We start from the raw sequence: 6,955 nt of genomic DNA on the forward strand, positions 1-6,955 counted from the left end.
GCGTATGATCCCTCTACCATAAAAACATATTTCCAAGTGTTAAAAAAATTTGACAAAAAAATTTACATGTACATCTCCATAATATATGTGTATTCGTCAAGTTTCACGAAAAAAATGATATTTTTTGTAGTCTAAGCGAAAAAGAGAAAAATTATCTTGCGACAAGTCTTTGTTTCAGCACCGAATTTTGTCTTTTTTACACACGCCACATGACATATCAATTTTTCATGAAACGACTTTGTGAGCGCGTAGCACATGAAGATGTACGTGCGAAATTTTTGTTTCAAATTTTTTGACATTTTAAAATGTGTCTAACATGTATTTCAAAATAAAGGGAGCATACGCTCTCATGTGCCAAAACTTCCACCATATATAAGTTACTACCCACTATGAAAGTAGTAACCTAAACTAGTAACGTGACATATGTTACTAGTCTAAGTTACTCCCCACTATGATCAGCCTTAGTCCACGGCCTCGCGTCCGTTTGTGCGTTTGGCAGGACACTGTATTCAATGTTTTGTCCATTCTACACAGTTTCAATTACATGTTAGCGTATTGATTCTACATGAGCCACTTTTTTTTGTGCCCAAGAACTGCGTAGCTTCATTGAGTTAGAGATGGAATGGAGCATGCGACTGCTAGGTGTTGCTACTGTATCAAGAGCGCCGTCGCGGAAGAGGGGTAACTGCCTCCCGGGTCGCTTTAGGCGACTTCGGAGGCGCCGCCGCCACGACCTCAGAAGGCCCTCCCCCACAACTCCGTTCGCCCCGTCGCCGCCGGAGGAGGCCGTCGAACGGCGGACGGCGGCGGCGGGGCATCTCCGCTAGTTTTTACTTTCTCCTACCTGGTGTCCTCCTCACCTTCCACCAAAATACAAGTCGTCCCCGATCGAGACTCTCCCCGATCTGGTGGTGGCTGTCCTTTGTTGCCGGCCTCTCGATCTGGCTGCCGCTGTCGTGCGTCGCTGGCCTCACGATCTGGCCGTCGATCGCCTTCCTGCTTCGCCATCTTCCCGATCTATTAGGTGACCGGCCTTCCAATCTTGGGGTCAACGCCATGGATTCACGTCCTTTGGCATGGCAAGGAATCTGGATACCCCTGATCCATGCACATGCACGCGGGTGTCTGGCTGTGCATATGCATCCAAACATGATTGTTGGCCGGCCGGCCGGCGTGGGTGCTGGGATTCGCGAGCCTCTCTCTCCAGTGATTTGGTGTCTCTCCCTCCCAATTGATCTGAAACAGGTCTTGGGTGTGGCACTGCCACCGACATACACGGGACTCGGCGGCACGGATCCTCATGTTTTGTCTACACCATCGGCACGTCGATCACCTCGACTACTTTGGTGCTGGCAGATGCGGGGTATGTCACAATGGTTACTCTTTCAATGTCAGAGAAAATACCTCAGTGGCACATCTCGAGTTTGAGACTATTAAGTGATGCCGAGAAAAGCCGGAAAGATGATGAAAGGTTGACATGTCGCTTTGCCTAGGCATGGTTCTTGGCCACGTGGTGATGTCCATGTCAGGATCATGCAGGCGAGCAACTGTCTTTGGGTGAAGCAATGTATGAGGAGAAGATGATACTCCGCAGTGCGGTGTGCGAATACGGTTTCATTTGCGTGACAAAGTTCACGTCAAAATCGTGCATGTTGCGATTGTGAGCCTGGTGACCAGCGCTTTGTAATAGTGTTGTTTCATACATGCTACTGAAAGTGGCTGATCGTTTTGGCAGGTGCTATGTTTTCTTGTTTTTCTTTGTTTTTTTACCTTTTGTTCTTTATTTTTGGCTGTGTGCATCCTTGATGTCTCGATTAGTTCTTGATATCTCGTTGTTGCAGAGGCTGGATGTAATTGATATCTTATTGATATTAATATATTTCCTTTATCGAAAAAACTCGAGAGCGCCGCGTCTCAGGTCTTGCCCAAACTACATCTATTGAGAAGGAAAATTGAGATGGATTTCATGGTGAGATCAGCTAACCACGTCTTGAACTGTGAAGGTAATTAAACTATAAATTTTTAATTTTCCTATTCTTTCCAAGCTATGCGTGCAATATTCGGTTCAAATTCTAAATCAGGATAACGGATATTGAATAGGATACGGTTAGGAAGTCAAGATATAATGCTGAAGTAAATCGGTCCATTTTTTGTATCTGGTTCTTTTCCATATGGGGATTTCGAGAAAGCTTATTATCATTTATAGATTTGGTTTCAACCTTCATGAAGTAAAGAAGGCCTTCCCATATTAAATCAGTCGGTACTTATCTTACTCCATTCATTCCCACTTTATGAGCTTCTATTGTGACTTATCGGAGATCCATTGACAGGTTTTAGTTGTTTCTTGCATTTTGTTTGCTTTCATTATTCTGGCATGGTTATCATCAAAGGCCATTCTATTTTTAGTACATGATCTCATTTTATGAATTACTGTAGATCTCTGTTTAGCCTGATAAATTATGCATACGGCTATAGAATGTACATCTGTTGAGGTTTACTTCACAACTTATAGATCTATGTTATTGCATACAGCTATCGGAAGTCTATCTGGTGGGGTTGCATTTACAACTTACAGTTCTATGTGTCCTTTCAAAATTATTTAACAAAAACATTTGTGCCCCATCATAAGAGATGCACCAAAAGGAAGTCCTTGATCTTATTGTTTTATTTGATTTCATTACCTGACTTAGTTATCATTTCCTTGAGTTTGAGAAAGAAAACAACAATTAAAGTCACGTCGTAACTGTTTGTCCTGCTGGTTGTTTTATCACAACAAGGGTTGCTAAATGGACTTTGATTTTGAGCGAATGGTTTCTAAGACAAATTTGTTTGTTATGGAATTTTAGCTATTCACATTACATGCCTCTAGAACCAGATTTATAGCTCAATAGTATTGCTAATGTGATGAACTAATTAATTTACTTTCTGTCAGATAAAGGTGATAACATGTTTCTTTCTCTGGTTGGAAGTGCTTAGTTCCTCCTTTCATTTCGATATTTTACCCTTTTTTTTATTTTGAAGTAAAAAAATCATTTCATTTCCAATAGTGACATGCCACTGTTAAAACTGTAAGCTTGGCACAACTAAATTACTGATCCCATTCCCATATTATAGAGCAACTTGAGAGATGTATACCGACTTGTGTTACAAGAGTTAATAATAATTCTGTAACTCATTCTCATTATATGTTGCTGGCTTACTTGTCAATTGTGCATCTTTTTATTTTGCTCTAGATATTATATTAGTTCATGGCTGCTGAAGATCAAAACTCCACTTGCTATTTTTTTGCTTCATCACTTCGTTTAGTGCCCAACTTCCGAAGATAAAAAAATCAATTGTTGCTGCCATTATGTGGGGTCCCCCGGAGGTCGGGGCTAGACAAACCAGATCTTCATCTGGCATAAGCCTAACTAGATCTCTAGAGCCGAATCGGTAACACAACAGTGACTCTACAACTCAAAGAGTAAAACAAGACTCAAAGAGTAAAACAAGCTCATAACGAGCAAGGAACCAAAATATTACAAGCTGAGGTCACTAACCTGACATTTCATCAATCAACGGAAGCAAGTTATGCTATTCTAAATAGCAAGATAGCAAAAGGCCTAAGAGGCCAGGAGCATAACGGCGACGTCCCAGCCCATAGATTCCAGGCTGCCACCTGTGAATCCCAAGCTACTCGTCGATGCTGACCTAGAAACTACCATTTGTCGGAGCAACTTCGTCTGAAACAAAGCATGTAAAGCTGAGTACAGGGACTCAACAAGACTTAGTACAACCTGTTAGCAAAGCTGGTATGTGAGACTTTATGTAGAGCTTATTTTGCGGAAAGCCAGTTTTCCTTTGTAAAACAAGAGGGAGCAGAAGCTCGACCATTTAGATCATTTTAAAAAGGGATAAGAGAGCGATATTTCTAGCTCTACTGATCATCATATTGAATCAACCGATTCTTCATCATTAGCTGAACCTGTCAACTAGGATCACCCCCTCGATACCCTGAGAAGGGATCCTTATCACACATTTGTCAAGTTTTACGATTAGGTTCATGTTGTCTATGATCACAGAATCCATCACTAAGTCGTCTATAACCGTGGACATGGCTTTTCGAAAAGATTTACCATGCATGGATGTACAACTTTACCCACACGCGCCGACCGACTCTTAGCATCGTACGTTACACACTTCCTTGGTGTGCCGACTGAGGCTGGTCGACCAAAACCTTTCCCTTGCTTCGCCTATTCCATGAGTCAATCTAACTGGGAAACTCCGTCATCGTAGGTAGCCATTCTCCGAGGCGGTCCCGGTCATTGTGCATAGGGGATCCAGTTCAATGCCTCTAGCATCCTTTACCCTAGCCACACCTCGTATGATGCACTTTTGAAAACCTTTTACACGCCTTCTCCATGCGGGATGTCAAATGGAACTCTCAATCTAATTCACTCATGGGTAAGATAGGCAAGTTCGGGCCATGCGGTGACCCAAGCATACCACTGCATGTTGTAGTATACAAGTCGTTGATATGATCTTCATGAATGGACACCACAAATATCACATCCCTCGAGTGGTACAACAGAAACATTGCAGGTCATAACACTCCAGATTATATTACAAACATGGTCTTAACAAGTTGGTATTCTCACAGGTCCGATGAGAACACCTTACGATATTACTTAAATACTCTTACAACTCAAACTTAAGAGACATGAAGAGCTCAACAACTTATTTAAGTAAGCCACTACGCTGCTCGACTCTGATATGTCTAGGGTAAGACTCCATTCCTCTGCCTCAGTGTTGCCAACTCCGTAGACTATCCCATAGTCCACGCCTTCAACTCCTCCTGATAGGTCAGGCTCTTCGTAGACCAACTCGTAGTCCACTTCCGGTACTCCGGTGCAGGCCTCCTCTGCATTGTCATAGTATAGCAAGGGCGTCGGAAGAAAGTGAGTACAGAGGTACTCAACAAGTTTAAAAGAGAAAAGGTGTTTGATGCACTAGCTACGACCATTGATCAGAAAATCTCAGGTCAATGCATGTTTCGAAAACATTTCTTCAAAAGGTTTATTTTATTTTGAAACTATGCCCGCTAGTCTTCACAGGTTGACCATAACTTCACGGAGTTCCTTTCCTGTCGCGTTCGTAGTTCCCTTCTCGAAACTGGGAGTGACAAGCCACAATTTGATACACTCTGCAGAGGTGCGTTACTTTTCCCATAAGAGAACTTATCCTTGATGCTAACTAGGCGTACTTTCCCGTCCACACTTCCTTGGTGTGAGGCCCAGTATAAGAACCAAGCCAATCACTGCCTTCTCCGCGACCCCGCAGTACCCACCCCTTTGTAAGTCTGTCATGTCCTTTATCTATAGTAGATCGATCCTGGCATTTGTTCTCACCTATACCATTAAGGTAGACTGTTCCGAACAATTCTTATGCCCTGTCCTATACACTATAGATAGACTAACCCGGACAACCCTTACAATCCATCATAGACTTTTAATAAGTCTGCTCTCTCCTATACCTATTGGTAGACTGTTCCGGACCAATGTCATCACCTTTACCAATAGATAGACTGATACATGCAACCCTTATCACTAGTCCGTTGATATGCGACAGGGAAAAGATACAGCTGACTTCCCAGTGCCATTATAGATCTCATGGTTAACGCGAAATGTACGTTGCTAGAACCACTAGACGACATTGGTGATTAGTCCTAGAGGAACGAGAACCCTTGCAATGGAACCTCCACCGAGCAACACATACCATGGTTCCATTGCCAACCACATAGTCATATTCATAATTGGAAAAGTAACATTTTATTTTCAATGCAAGAGTGATAAGTATATTGCTTTGCGAGTAAATTGATAGAACATAATCAATATGGCATGAGCAAGAGTGAACTTGCATGGTGACTGCGAGATAATGCAGTTCGATGGTTTGGATGGAACCTGGACCTCGGGTTCTAAAAAGAAGCATCATTGTACGATAAGGATAATGTTATAAAATCCAAATGATGCATGCATGGGTGCATTATTTTATGTTGAATCCCTTTCCCCGAAGTACTTATTAAAATTTGGATGATTTCGGTTTAATTTGATTATTTATGCCTTAGGCAGTAATTTATAATCCTTTTATATTGTTTTCTTGTAAAAGAAAAGATTTAGGATTAATAGCATTTTCCTTTGGAAATTTTTTACCTTAAATGAAATGGGTTTAGAATAATAGAATATTTCTCCTTTTGGAAATATTGAATTTTGAAAATATTAAAGTTATTTGGAATTTTCCTTGATTTATATATCCAAGGAAATTTGCAAATTTGAATTTTCCACTTTAAACTTCACATCAAAAATTCTTAAATTTGAATTCTCATTGTTTATTGCATTTCACATTTTATTTTAGTTAAGGAATATTTTCTATGAGGTATTCATATTTTTCTTGAATTTTTGGAGTTGTTTGGGATTTATTTGTAATTTTATAGTGTAGGATTTAAATTCAAATTTGAATTGAATTAAAACCTAGGGCAAATGACCAAAATACCCCCCTAGGTCCCACTGGTCAGCCCATTAGGGTCGAACCGGACCAGTTCGGTCTGAACAGACCGCGTCGGCCCACTTACTCACACTCTCTCTCTCTCTCTCGACTCAACCCTAACCCTAAACGCTTTGCCGATTCGTGGCGATGGCGCCGCCGCCTCAGTCGTCGTCACGCTCTAGCTCACTCCGGCCATCCCCAGCCATGCCACCGGTCGCGTTCGAACTCCCGCGCGATGATCTATCAATCTATTTGCGTGGTTTCGCCAGTTTCTTCCTCCTTCTCCAGATCGCCACCGTGCTAGATCTGGAGACAAATCGCCTCCAACGATTTGATGCCTCCGGCGGGCTGCAGTCATCGTCATCGACGCTCGCGTGTGCCTGGGACTGACCTGGCGCGGGTGATGGTGTGGCATCGCCTGTGTCGTCATCCC

Source organism: Lolium rigidum, chromosome 6, assembly GCF_022539505.1.
Source record: "Lolium rigidum isolate FL_2022 chromosome 6, APGP_CSIRO_Lrig_0.1, whole genome shotgun sequence".
Classification (NCBI taxonomy): Eukaryota; Viridiplantae; Streptophyta; class Magnoliopsida; order Poales; family Poaceae; genus Lolium; species Lolium rigidum.